This window comes from Passer domesticus, chromosome 20, assembly GCF_036417665.1.
Source record: "Passer domesticus isolate bPasDom1 chromosome 20, bPasDom1.hap1, whole genome shotgun sequence".
In the NCBI taxonomy this organism is placed as follows: domain Eukaryota; kingdom Metazoa; phylum Chordata; class Aves; order Passeriformes; family Passeridae; genus Passer; species Passer domesticus.
Window position 1 is genome coordinate 6,585,141 of NC_087493.1, and position 15,480 is coordinate 6,600,620.

Here is a 15,480-nt window from a genome sequence, read left to right on the forward strand (position 1 = left end):
TAAACCACAGTAGTTTCAGAAATAAGGAAACTGTTGGAGAATGAAATAATATGAAGTAAATTGAGGTATTAATGCAATAACAGAAGGGAATAGTTCAAATCATTACCCGTTGTGTCAGATTTGGTGTTTGAAAAGGTAAATGTTGATGAGCCAGACCCAGACTGTGCTGGGAACGTAGAGGGCAGCCATTCTGACCATTTTAAATGGTCACTCAAGAAATGGACTGGGCTGTGCCTGACATATGGGGGATTCAGCTATATAAAATAAAATATATCATCATAAGGAGTTATTTAGGATGATCATATCAGCTGCACCAAAATGGGATGTAAGCCATTAAATCAATTCTACTGCAGTAACTTCCCAGCACTTCTCTTTTTTGGAGAGCACATCTTTGACGTGTCCTTCCCTGATGTGAAAAAGCACTATTTTGGTAATATCCTGAATGTATAGTTTTTAATACATAAGAGTAATATTGCTGCTTTTCTGCTGATCTCAAAAATCACAAATATTTTTCAAATAACTTGAATTTAATCAGTAAATTTCCCATGTTAAAGGCTGTTTCTAAATATTTTTGTGTTATGTCAGTTATTTTTCACTCATCAAGTCCTGTAGCTACTTCTGGATTAGTGTGTGCGTGTGGAAGTATCCTCTTGCAGACAAATTAAACTGCGTTACTCATTGCACCAAATACAGGAAACCAAAACATAAAATGTTCAAAAAGGAGACCAAATATTGAATCACTGAAAACACAGGCACATGCACACACACACAGAGATATAGTTGTCTTCCTCTAGACATTTGCAGAACTCAGATAAAGACCTTATTACCATTTTATAGGAAAAAAAATAATTTTACTGATGAAGGACGGAACAGGTGTTCAGATCTCATACAAAGAGAGAAAAAAGAGCCCGTAGTGAGAAACAGGAGAGAAGGAAAATTACGATGATAAACGGGAGCACATTGTGTAAAAAATAGATTTTAATCATCACTGTTAGGTTACGTGAGCTTATTTGAGTCTAAGACTGAGATAAAGTCCCTGAAATTTTAAGCCCTGTCACAAGTCTTGAAGGTTTCAATTTTTTCATCTGACTAATTGCTAGATGGCAGAACTTTTTTTGTGCGTTAATCTCAAACTGAGATGTAACAAAGTCACCTGGCTCAGTGGAAGGAGAACATTTGTCTGTAGTCTAATGAGAAAGGAAAGCTGTATCTCAGAGGAAATGCCAAAAAAGTGCCAAATTGGAAAATTAAAAATATTTCAGGAAGGATACGCAAAAAAACATCTACCCTTTCCTTTTATATGTGTTCAGTATTTCTGTCTGGATTACCCACAGACATTTTTAGCAAGGTAGCCAAATTGAGTTTGACATCACTTGAAGGGAGATTGAGCTGATTGCTCAAAATTTTGTTTGCTCACACCCACCAAGTGAACCCACCAGTCAGGGTGTCACAAACAACTGAGATCTTGAATCTAATACCTAAATATTCTGCTCTATTCAAGAAGAATTTGGGATAGTTTGAGCCTGAAGTTTCTCCTTTGCTCACACAAACTGAAGATTGTGAAAACCAGTTATCATTATAGTGCAACCAAATATTACTGCAAGCTTTGGGGGTTTTCCTCCTTTTTTTGTGGATTATTTTATTGAGGGGTTTTAAATCATCACAGTTCACTAACCAGTAACAGTTAACTTACACTGTTAAACATTTAATTCCCAAATACACTCTGGTTTGTGTTTTGTTTGTTTTGTTGGGTTTTTTTCCCCCAGGGAAGGTTTGGTTTTCATAAAGATTATTGCTACATATTCAAATGTAAGATAGGTTCTGCAGCCAGCAGGTGCTCTTCTGCCAGGTAAATTGTCATAATGAATATCTGCCTTCTAAGGTAAAGCTGGACAGAGCATTTTGTTTCCTAAGAAAGTGACAAAAGGGTAAATCTATCTTCTGGACCAAATGGCCTTCACTAGAAGCACAGCACCTCCAAAAAGATAGCAGTGAGCAGATCTCAGCTTATTAGATACTTGTCAATACTGGGCAGCTGCACCTGATGCAGGTGACAGCAGGGAAAAAGGATGACTTTAATATTGCTGCCATCCCAGCAGCAATCCAGTTAGGCAGGGAGCAGAGATACTGCCATGAGCAGCACTGCTGCATGCTCAGCTGGCCTTCAGCTCTCCAGTTTTCCTACAGAGCGCAGAGGTTTTTCATATTTTGGCCACAAAATTATCATGTGAGACAGGAGAACTACCCCTCCAACCCACACAAATGTGCTTTTTGTGCATTAAGTTCCTTTAGTCTAATAAGAGCCCCTAAAAAGAAACTGTACTAATTTTGTGTTGGCATTTGTCAGAATAAGCATTTAAAAATATAGATAAAAGAAGATATTTTAAGGCCATTATTATTGTGGCATCCTTTGGCAATTGCTTTCCCAATAATTTTATTCTGTGTCTTGAACTACTGGAGTTTTTCCACTCTTGTCTCTATAAAGACCCAAACCACACTTTTTTTCCAGTACTTTGGGACAGAATTTCCTCCTCTATAAACGGTCACGCAGCCCCAGTCTCTCCAAAAATTCCAACCATTTTTGTGCTGTTCCATTAGTTTAATGGGGTTTACAAAAATCCACAAAACATCAGCCATTAGAGAACACTCGTTTATGCGCAAAATTCACATAGAATTGTTGAAGACCAAAATAAAATACTCAGAAGCAGCAGATTTCCTGGTTTCAATTTAAATAATTTAAAAATACAGATATTTATAACTGTTTATAAATATTAGTGATGAGCTGTTAGATTATGAAGGGCACATTACTAATAAAAATTAATATTTGAGTCATTTCCAAAAGCATAAAACTAGAGACAACCAGACTGGTGTTGCTGAGTTACTCAACACACTGGTCTGGTATTTACTGGAGGTAAAGACAATGCAGCCACCCAGAAAACAGGGTAATACTCAAACAAGTTAGAAAAATAGATTTTATATTTAATGGTACCCATCTAATTTTAATTTTCAAAGGCATTTTCAGCTAAAACAACTTGAATGATTCATCTTTCATCTCTCAGCAATGATGCTATTTACTTTTCTTATTTTTTTCCATTGATAGGAAGATTTTACTATAAAGGAGCATGAGCTTTTATTAATGAGTTACACAAGAATGGCATTTAGAGTTGCTGCTTAGAGAAGGAAAAATGATGACAAATATTTCATTAAACTTCATTACATTTCTGTCTTTCATGTAAGTGAACTGCCTTTCTTTCTCATTGTCAGAAATCTACATTTGGAATTGTACAGCGACTGCTTTCTTAATTATGATCCCGCTCAAACTCAATTGAGTTTCTCTCTGTCTCTATTTCTTCCTTTTCCTCCTGCTGCTGCTAATTAAGATAAATATATCAGAAGTGCTGTTGCTGAAGGGAAAGCTAGAGCAAGTGTCATCGGTCCCCGTGATATTTCCCATTTTGCCATGAGCTGTCAGCAATGATTTAGGACCAAGTGCCAAGGATCATATTAATCTTGATAAAATTAGCAAATGTTCTGTGATGTTGACATCCTTTGGTGCTAAATGACATTCCCCTGGCTGGACCATTACCACTGAGGAAAAAATACTCTTTTTTTCTCTGAGGACAGCAAACGAGGGCATAAGGTGAACATGTACTGTTTTCCCCAGAAAGGCTGAAGGACAAATTCAAGTGTTACTTGCTCTAAACATTTAGCCTTTGTTTCAGCATCATTGGTGAAAATCTGTGACAGACTCTTAAAGGATATTAAAAAGCTCTTCTGAGGCCAAGGAATGAAGGAGGAAAGAATTCTATTATATGTCTGCTTGATGGAGGAAACTGTTGCACAAGGAAATACTGCGTGAGGAAGATTATCTTTGCACACAATGTACAAGAAATAAAAAATTTTTGCTGTAAAAGTATAACCCTTCCTGCAAACAGACGTATGCACATGTCCACCTCGTGTACATCTTCCTGGACACAGGGTTTTCCTAAAACTTTCCAAGCCTGGCTCTGTACAGCAGCCACAGACAAAAATCACCTCCAGAACAAGTGACTGTGTCAGGCTGAGCAGGGCTGTCCCATTCCTTCCTTTCTTTGTCCACATCACTCAAGGCATCTGTACATATTTTTTTCAGTCTGAGGGAGAAAGACCTTATTTTAATTCTCTGAGTACAACCTCCCCCAGCCCAGGAGACACAGTAAATAAACCAGAGCTTTGTTGTGCTTAGTTAAAAGCTTCATTAACCAGCTATTAAAATATGTTTTCTTTGCACCCCTGGGCAGGCAAGAGGTCAGCTTGTGAGATTTGTTCAGCTGTGTGATCATCCACACTCATTTTATGCTCATCATGGAGAATTCCACTCCTCACAAGGGCTTTTTTTGACCTTACACATGACCAGAACCACTTCCTACAGGACCAGAGACACCAATGCTGGCTAAAAACTTATCACACGCTTCCAAAACTGACCTCAAACCTTTCAACGGGGCTCATATCTGACCTGACAGCTGAATTAAGCTCCAATGAGCAACAGCTCTTTACTCTCTTTGAATAAATATGCTGATATTTTAGGAAGGGTAATGCTCAGGCTCTGTCTTCACAAGAACCTGGTTCGTGCTCCAGAGCTCCAGCCTGAGCGTGGCCATTTGCAGGATCAGGGTTTGCCATGGCTGTGCTAATGCATCTTAATACTGAAGTGACCCTCAGTAAATTCTAGAGTTTATGGATTTGCTGCCACTGCAATTTAAAAGTAGACAGCTCTCAGCAAGGTTGAATTAACATGTGTCAGCACAGATTTACACAAGCTTAGCTGATAACTTCCTGGCGGAAAAGGAGGAAAAAGTTATGTTTAAATGAAAGCCTGGAAGTTGTAAGGAAAATGCAGAATGAAGGGAGAGGTGCAGATACCTTCTCAAAAGGAGCCCAGCTCCAAGTGTCATTTTTACACTTCTGATTTTCATCTGGAAGGATTCTTGTTGGAGCTTTAGAATTTTAAACATACATAAAATAATTACTATATAAATGCTACAGAATGTGATAATAAAAACATTAAAGGAGATCCATTATGTTTGGTAAAAAGTGTCAGACATGATTTCATACTCTCACTGGAACTGCTGAATTAGACTATATATGGTGTATGAAATTGTTCAACAAGACTTTGCCTATAAAGTTTATGTAGTCTACTGACTGGCCGTTCCTTAGTTTAATTTTCACTTTAAAAATAGGGATTGTGAAATAGAATATTTCTCACCCTATTTAAGGCTGGCTGCTATGACTGATTAAGGATACTATGTTTGCTTCCTGAGTACATTAAAGCCAGGGATGATAATTCTTGCAATACTGATTTTTCGAAGGTTTGCATTAACACAGGAGAGAAATCTGTTAAAAAACCCAAACCAACAAGTGTTCAGGGACATCCATATATGGACAAAAAATGTGCACATCAGTATTTAAACTTGAAGTAAACTTATGGATGGCTTAATACATATTCAGGACTGTTTAAAAATATAATTATCCTATTGTCACACTTCTTATTTCCAGTGGAAAAATGTGTACATACTGCTTTCATAATCCCTGGTCAAATAGGAATGAATGGATCATGTAAGATTCAGACTTTGAGAGCAAAATGCAGTTGGAATAAAATTTCTGCCTAAGAAAAATATTCTCCACAGAAAAGCAAATATAATCTAAAAAGATCTTATCAGTGGGGGAGGGGATGTAGGGGCTGGCTGTTCATACAGAATATCTCCACCAAATCCCATAAGATCTGATTCATCATAGGCTCTCCTATGATTTCCATCCATTGGATAAGACCACACTCTACTAAATCAGATTCAGAAGACAAATTGTCTCCAGTATTATGGTGGCTCATTTAAAGACTGTAACCCATGGCCAGGGCTTTTAATGTTGACTATTGAGAAACTCTTCTGTAGAGCCAAATACACTCTAGGAACATCTCCCTAAGTTTCCTCAGCAGAGAACTTTGGGAAATGCAGCTCTAATCCTCAGCCACTTTGGAAACAAACTGCTATAAATTTGTCTTCTCTTCAAACTATTGCTGTTACTTATTTACTTCAATCCAGGACTATTCCTGCTCCAGTGCAGAGATTATAAGAGATACTTATGGAACAAGTGACTTTTTATTCAATTTTTTTAAAAAGCATAATAATTATTTCCTTGTTCTTGCATAGGACTTAAGAGGCAGCTACCGGTTTCTTACCAGGAAATTGTTTCAATCACCCAGCAAAATCTTTGCAATAAATAGCACATTTTTATGGAAAGGACAATAGGAAAGGATTCTGAAGCAGGATGAGAGAATACTAAAGGAAAAAAATTCAGTATAGGAAGCTGCCCTAATGTCTGCAACACAGCTTGTCAGCTGTTACTCAAGAGGATTTTAAAAACATTTAAAATGTGTTCATCTCTTTCTAGCAACATAACAAGAGCTAAATGCTTTTAAAATCTAAGCTATTTCTGCTGAGCTACAATTCCTGTTGTCAGGCCAGTTCTCAACAAGACATTCCATCAATCATTCTACTAGAAGGAAACTCTGAGTTTGAAGACACTACTGAAATAGAAGAGTCTCATGTTTCATTCATAACATTAATATTTATACTAAAGTTCTCCTTGTAACCATGACAGGCAATTAAAGAAACTGAAAGCTATTAGGAAATCCAGTTTATAAGAGAAAGTTTGTCAACTTCTATTATCTGTGCAAGACTGCAGCTGTCATGGAGGAATTCAGCTCTCACTGCTTAAACAAAAAGTTTAAGAGCAAAACCAAAAGTTAAACAGAAGTTTAAGAGCTCCCAGTCCCATCGTAGAGTCTGCAAGTCCACAGGGGAGGCAAAGGCAGAAAGAAATAGGATGGCTCCTGCAGGGACAGGAATGTGCATCACATTTTCTCACCATTACATGCTGTAATGCAGGAACTACCATCAAAGCAACAAATAAAAAAATTTAAAAATACTGGAACACTTACTACTATCAAGGGCACCTTGCATTTCTTGTAAATTAAGAACAGTAAAATCACCTCATGTGTCTGCCTAGTGTGGATCCATTCATGCAAGGAGAATGCAAAATCTTTCACACAGGTTTGGATCATCCAGCTGTCAACAAGAACATTAAATAGAAATATTTAAACAGTTCTCAACCACAGTCCAGACACAAACTTTGCAAAGCTGAGTGGGCTTGAACGTGAAATCTGGACTGTTCTACCCTAAGGAGAAACAGCAGGGAAAAAAAAATCACTGAGACCAGAAGTGAAATTTAAGGTCTTCAATTTGAGTCAAATAGGCTGTTTATTTCACCAAAGAGCAAAATGAAATATTGAACTATTTTGATTAATAATGTTAGACTTTGTCATAAAATCAAACTTGTGTTCCACAAGTAATTCAGTCGTTTCAAAATTCAAATCAGTATGAAAAGCCTGAACTGGCATTAAGAAGTCATCTGAACAGTTTCTTGGTTTATCTTAATAACCATAACAAGAAAGAAATTCTGAAGGTATTATTTAACTTCACTCTGCTAAAAAAATCAACTCAGACTTTCTGAAAAAATTTTGTATTTGATGGAATTGCTATTTGTGATCAAAAACAGTTGTTGAAATTTCCCTCCAGCTCCAACAAAGATGTTTTCAAATATGTTCTCTGTATTAAGCTCATTACTTTGATTTTATAAAATGTCAGACAGTAAAATTTAGCATAGATAATAATGTAAATGAGAAACCCTGTAAAACCTAAATTGACATGCTGTCTTGGAGTTGGAAGAGTACTTTCAGCTTATTCTTTTGAATACCATCAATTTTTCCACTCAGTTTAATATAACTATCAAGCAATTAACAAACCAATCAGAATATTGTGAATTTCAATTCATTTCACCAAATCTCCACTGAAATGCTCAATTCATTCAGTTGACAGATTACTATGGGCTCAGAAACCCACTGTGATCCCCCTGCTTCTGCTTAGCCAGGAGGAGCTGGCTAATAAAGAGGAATGGGAATGATGGAAGTAGCCCAGAAAATAAAAACTTTATTAACCAAAATAGCAAACATGGCGCAGGTACAGAGACTAGATTTCAAAGACCCTGAATGGGACGAAGGCAGCCATTCAACGTATAGGGACACAGGTCCAATCACAACATGAACTCAGAACCTTATTCAAACTAGGCAGGAGCCAACTGGAAACAAGAACTGGAACCTTGAGCAAATACAGGGTAGTCCTTTTAGCACACTGGCTCCCAAGAACCCATGGTTCCCACTACGTGCCCCCCTCAGTATACTGAGGCATACTTTGGTCTGTGGCCAAAGCCCTCTGTAAAAGCATCTGCAGTAAAGATCTCAGCAGGATGAGACTCCACAATCACTATTAAAAAGCCATTACATTTACCATGGGAAAGGCTGGTAGAGAGTATTGAGAACACCATCAAAGTTCACACAAATGCCACCAATTACTCTATTTTAGCAAGAGTAATTACTATTTGCAACCAGAGTGATGAGTTTCATAAAATTATTGATTTCTACTATTTTAAGAATAACTGCACTTCATCCATAAGCCATCACATATGGCCAGTGGGTCATTTAGTTCTTTCCCAACTGAGTGTTCTTAGCAAAGTTCCAGTCTGTTTTCTTCCAATCATTGTCCAGTTTATACAGCTTGAATCACTGCTCTACGCGTAGCCTTTGCCACAGTCGGTACTGCTCCGGCGGCAGCAATGCCTGTTTCTGCTTCCCGAGCAGCGGCCGGTGAGCCCGTGTCTCGGCCGGCCCCGCGGGGCCGACGTTCCCTGTTCCACAAGCTGGCTGTGCGTGCCGATTCCACTCCCCTGTGCGCCGCAGCCTGCCGGGGAACCATCCTTTCACGGGCAGCCACCGCCGGTTCCTTCCCCGGGCACGGCGGGCGGTGGAGGCATTGCCCTCAGGGCCGCTCTCTCGCGGCTTCCCGGGGCATGCGCGGGGAGCGCCCACGCCCTCAGGGGCTCCGCTTCCACCGGCGGCAGAAACCCTGAGGAGCCGCGGTCGGTCTGTCCCTTCGCTTTCACCACCTCGAATGTGACAATCGCCTCCTCCTTTCTCCCCGCGTGTAGGTCGGCTGACCCGATGTCTTTTACGCTTCCACCACCACAAGCCACGCCGCTCGTCATGGGCGGGGCTGCGCCGACAGTCGCCAGATAGCGGCCCCCGAGCCCTGGAGCTTGTACCCAGCCCTTCTGCCCCGCGGCCGGCAGCTGGTTGCTCGGCAGCAGTGGCAGGAGATGCTCCCCCGCCTGCTCCAGCTCCTCCAGCCTCGGCTCCCAGCCGGGACGCTGTCTGTGGTGCTGAAGATCCCCGGCTCTCCCCGCCATTCCCGGCCCGCCCGCCACTGCTCGTTTCAGGCTGCCAGGGGACACGGACAGACCAGAAAAAAGAATGAGGAACAATTCTTATCTAAACTTGCTGCACCTGCTATTATGAACATGTAGAATGTGTTATGGAGATTGTTTACCAACAAATTTGTTTCTTAATTAGCCAATGGTGATGGTGTTTTGATTGGAGGACCAGTTAGGTCCAGCTGCATTGTAATTGTCTATAAAAGTGTGGGCTTCTTAATAAAGATTATTATTCAGCCTTCTGTAATTGCATGGAGTATGTGTAACTTATTGCCCGATCCTATCCTGTTGCGCTGACATCCTTAGGTTTAGAACAAATGTAAGTGCCCAAAGTGTGCAATTATGAGTTAAGGAGAGGGATTTGTACTTTATGAACACAGACACCAAACCCCCAGTTGGTACTAAAGACAGGAATTCTTGGAGAAGATAAGGAGCTGCAACACACAGATTAGCCTTACAGATAAACCAGGAGATAGCTGAAACACCCATTGATTTGACCTTCTCACCCTGCCCTATTTAAAATGTGATACAAACATGATCTTCAGAGCATGGCCATGTGAGAGAGGCACTGCTGCCGTCCAACAGCTTCCAGCACAGGATTCCTGGTGGGAATTTCAGAGGTAACAACACTCAGAGGGTGAATGTTGCTCTCCAATCAATATTTCCTTGTGAATAGATCTGCTTCTCCTACATATGCATAGAGGAAAGACTTTTCACTGCAAAAATGAAATTGTCAATGCATGTATAACATCTCTGGGGAAAGTAACGCCCTTCCCTCTAAATAAGAAACACTTAAACAAATGTAAGTTGCTTCACAGGGAATTTGAGAGACTTCAGAAAAATGTGTGTGGAACAGATGAAAAAATCAAAACATTAATTTATGTGAGGTCTGTGGGATCTTGCATCAGGCTTGATTTTTTTTCTTCTCTATTATTTCATTCTTAAACATTAACAAGTACCTGAAAAAGAAAAGAACTGTCCATTTCCTATTTCCTACATGAGGCAGCTAGAATGCTTTCTTCCAGGATTCAGTGGCTTCCCTGCAGTGTGGCTACTGCATCATCATCACATCTCTGCTCCCAATTGTCATAATTGCACTTCCTTTGCTAAAGGAGCTCCAAATTTAAGCCATCCTGAGATCCAAAATAAAGGTTGAATCAGTTCAAAATAAAAAAAGAGCTGTTCACTTAAATTAATGGAGAACTGAGCCCAACAGATCACTACAAGCAGAAATTGCAGGGGGTTTATGACATGTTCTAAAGCTACTTTTGGAAGGATCTGGGTCAGTAAAAATTAGGAATTAATATGGAATGGGTGTGAAATGCAAGTGGGAAATCAAAATATTCAAAACAGAAAAGTAGAAGCTAGTACTTGTCTTATATGATGGAATTCCTGGTGGATTGAAGAAGTTCATTGTATTTTCCTTTGCTATCTTTACCCAATTTTTCTTTTACCTCTGGAATCCCAAAATCTCACTATTAGAAACTTGTGGAACTTTTTTTTATTGGGTTTTATCCTTTTGCCATTTAGTGTGGGTGGTGACTTCCTGTCCACAGAGCCAAAAGGTGTAATCACTGCTGATTGCTTGGCTTTGATATCCACTACAGTGTCCCTCAGTCACCTGTCACACAGCTGCCATGTGAAAGAGGGTGTCATACACTGAAAGATTAGGATCCTTTGGAAGGAGCAAGGAAGATGAGCAAAAATGGTTCTTGTGAAAAGGGCTTGCAAAGGAAACCCTATATTTTGCAACCAGAAATTCTCATATGATATGTAGGAATGGAAACTGCCACCTCAGTGTATATGTTCTTCCATTACTCTGTTTTCTTTCATAATGGGACATTTTTTGCACCATGACCCTCAGATACCTGCTCTCTGGAGTGTCAGCTTTTCTCCCTGAATACTAATAAACATGATAAGCTGACTTGAATTCACCCTGAAAGGTGCAAAATTAACAAAAAAGGTCAGGGCATGTGTTTGGATGGGGACAGAATGTGCCATGCTTGTACCCTCACCAAGGCTGGTGGGAGCCCAGTGCACGCAGAGCACTCTGATGAGTGTGGAGCACTTCCCCCACGCTAATCCTGGAAATCCTTGCCTTCCAATCCATGCCTTACAATCATTAGCTTGTGTTATGTGTGGGTACAAGTCCCAATTGAAAGAGCAGCTTACTAGAACTTTGAAAACACAAACATCAGGATTTCCATCTGATCAAGTCAGCTCTGAGTTTTGATAGACTGTCACCTGAGGCAGCTCTGATTTTCAATGATTAACAAACAATTGCAGTGATTTTTATAATTCAGCATTTGCCAAGAAACGAGGGAGCAAACACTTGTCACTGTACCATGCATAGGGAAAGGGAGGTCTTGTAACTCCAGCATACATCTCCCTTACGCCTTGAATTATATCCTCCTCAAAAGGCATAAATGCTTGCAAGCAATGGTGCAGATAGGAGCTAATACAAAACATTAGCAAAGGTGTAATTTCATCTTGCCCTTCTCTGTGAAGACTTGCAGGATTTAATTTCCAAAGGGACTGAGACAGTAATCAACTCATGTCCATTTACACTGCCCAGTTATGAACACTTCTACTGTGCCCTATTGAGACAGAGGATAATTTAGGAGACTCCAGGTCACTGCTTCAGAGAACTCTTATTTAATGCTGGTACTCAAAAATACATTTGTGTTGAACATCTCTGTTGGATTGAAAAGTCTAAGAGTGTGGTTCTGCTGGCAAGATCCTGCCAGGACTTAAACTGATTTTTCAGATATATGTGGCTGCTCAGCTAATTTTTACTTTTCTGCCTGGTTTGCTTAAGGGCTTTATTTCAGTGACTGTGCAGTGTGCTCCAGGAATACTGTTTGAGGCTCTACAACTGCATCATGTTGAGGAGATAATTTTCTCTCCAGCTCCCTGCTCTGCTGGGAGCTGTTTTACACTGTTAGTACCAGGAGCTCTCCCCACTTTGCTCCCGGGCTCTTCAGTATATTAAGCCCACCTGCTAGTTAGACTCCAAGGAGTCACAGGGATTAATTGGATAAGCCATATGAAGTTAAGACTTGCTTAGACCACTGCCAGCTCCTGCCTTCAGACACATTCCGCCTCTCCTGTCCTGCTTTACCCTGAAGCCCTAAGCATCCTGATTGTAAATTGTGATCATTACTTCAGCTGTTTGCTGCTGGGGAGCTGTGCTAACTCTGGCTCTCTAATCTAGCTGAAAGAGCCAAGCCAATCTCCTAGTCTGGAAGGTGCAGGGTGATTCCCACACATGGATGATTTTTGGAGCTTGAGGTCCTAAAAATTGGACAGCATTTTCTTTGCAAGTTCAGCTGTCAGGCCAGGTCTGGATTGTCAGCTTCGGAAAGCACCAGCCCCATGTTGTACCGCAGTTGCTGACCTCAATATTTGCCAATCCAAAAAAAACCCAAACCCAACAGTTGTGCTATAATGGCACAGGAGCTCCTAGAGTTAAATGTCAGTATTTCCATTAACAACCCAGAGAAGTACTGATGTGAGATCAGCTCATTTTGGTCACGGTGCCAGTTGGTGTCCTTCACCCTCCAGCATCAGTGGTCTCAGCAGAAGCACATTAGACTCAATAGGTTTAAGGATTTACCTTTAACACCCCAACCAGAGCCAGGCCAGCAGGCTTTGCTGGGTTCTGTCCAGATTGTTGAAAAGCCTACAGGAGCCAGAAGCATCACACCAAGGTGTTCTACAAGCCCTGGCTTTGCATGTCAAATATTACCAATATTTGGCAGCAAACGTCACTTAATTAACAATCTCCTATTTTAAAAGCAGATATATTATTTTAACAACACTCCTGCTGCTTTGAAGAATTCAGAGAAAGATGAAGCTGGGACCTGATGATAATTCCAAGCCACCTCATTGCACCTTCTTGGCAAAGCTGTTCAAAAGCCCTGTTTCACTTCTGCACTGATCAGTGGATTGGGTGCTGCTTTCAAGCTATAATACACATTTTGTTTTTTGATGATTCAATGGGGAAGTTGATGTAAATAAATAAAAGAGGATGTCTTTAGAAACCAAACTTTTGAGGAAGATAAGATCTTAGGAGCAAGCTGGAAAGTGTCTAAACTGTATCACAGCACACTCATAATGGAATCTAAGCTGTACATAGAGTGTCAGAGATTTAGATTTCAAAATGAAAAAAAAGCTATTAGAATTGTTAAAATGTTTTAAAGATATTATGCAGCAATGTTGCAATGTTTTTGCTCTCATCAACGTGTCATTAAGACATACAAAACTCTTCCTTAGTCCGTCCATCAGCACTGATACCTCCAGCATGGCAGAAACCTTGGAAGGGATGACAAAACAGGTCTGAGGTACTGGAAAATCTCAAAGACACAACAAAACCAATAAACCACAGAAACCAAAATACCAAACAACAGCTACCATCACAAAAATAAAACAAGTCTGGGTTTAAGAAACGCAACTCACTAAATGCTGGTGAGCAGGGACACACTTTCTGCTCTAACATCCAGCTTTCAACATGGGTGAAAATTCACTAGTTTAATCTCTTTAGGAAACTAAATTATCACAGCTTTCTCTCATAATCAATTTGGCAGATGGCTTGGTTTTCCTAGAGAGATGACAGCATTAGAAACATTTTGAGAGTCATATATTCACACATGTAGCATTCTTTATCTAAAGAAGTTTACATTTCCACTACAAGCTGCTAATAGTTTCTCATAAAATTAAAGACATTAATTATTAGCAACTGATCTCTAAAGGTAAATTACCTTAAGTAATTCCTCTTTGATCCACATTAAATCCTCCATCGTGCTATTGATTTCTCTTAGGCTCCACTTACAGAATTTATGTTTAAAAAATAAGGAAGGAATGATTGGTAATGGGTTGGCATTACACTGAAATGGCTTAAATTCTCATCACCACCCACAAAGTTTTTCCATACATTTTAAACACAGTGATTCCAAGAGATTCTAAGAGAGTCACTAATACACACTGCAAATGTCCCTCCATCCCTTCAGGGAATTACAGCTCTGACACACACAGGTTTGGGGGAAAAAAAATGGGGTGGGATGGGTTAAAAGGGTTAACTAGCACCCTGTCAGCTCAACAAAGAGTTGGAAATTACTTTTCACCTCCTCAAGTTACAGAGTCTCAGAGTTAGTACAAGGGATTTGCATAGACACAATTATATGAGAGTTTAATTTTCAGCTTTTGCTAGAAAATTTGCTAATTCCCTATAGTTTCTTCTCATGGGTATTTACTTTATAGTTCAATAATGTCAGGGCACAGGTCAGTCACTAATGCTCTCCAGAACATTTACCATGAGACTACTAATTAAATTAAACAATTTATGTAATCTCACTTTCCAGTCTTCAACCTGAGCACAAAGGCAAGACAAAGAGAAAAAAGCCTTATAAATAAACTTTAATTTTCATAAATATTAAGAAAGTTAATGACACCCCCTATCCCAAAGTAAGATGTCAACCTGCTCCCTTCGTGCAGCCTTTCACATCAACCATTAAATTTTAATGCAGCAGTAGCAGTTCTCATATACAAGGTGTCTAATCCTCCTTCCAAAATCACCTGCTCCAACATGATACTGTCTACCACCATTCAGTATGGTTTGTGCACCCTTTGCACTCGAGGAAAAGAGGGAAGTAAAAAATGAAAATTTAATAAGGCTCCATTAAGTTGAGCAGAGATAAAACACACCATTATTCTCAAGCGTTAATTCAAATTAAGAGGCAGTCTGCATCAATCACAGTGACTTGCAGTTCTTGCTTCCTGCACACACTTTTGTAAGTAGCAATTGGGTTACTTATAGGAAAGTAGGAACAGGAACAGGAAAAACACCTCTTCAAACTGCAATAGCACAGTGTAAAATTCAGCAGGGTCCCTCAGCCTTGGAGATCAAGTCCTGCCTGTGGAAATGTCTGCTTCCAGAACAAGATATTCTCACCATCTAAACACAGCCCCCAAAGCACTGTTCAACTCCCTGCTGCAGGTAAAAGTTTGGAGTGTCACCTGCTTAATCAACCAGCTCATGAAAGGATGAAAACAGAGTAAATACACCAGATGCAGTTTTCAAGAAGGGCAGTTCTACTAATATGCTCACCCGCTGTAACTTTC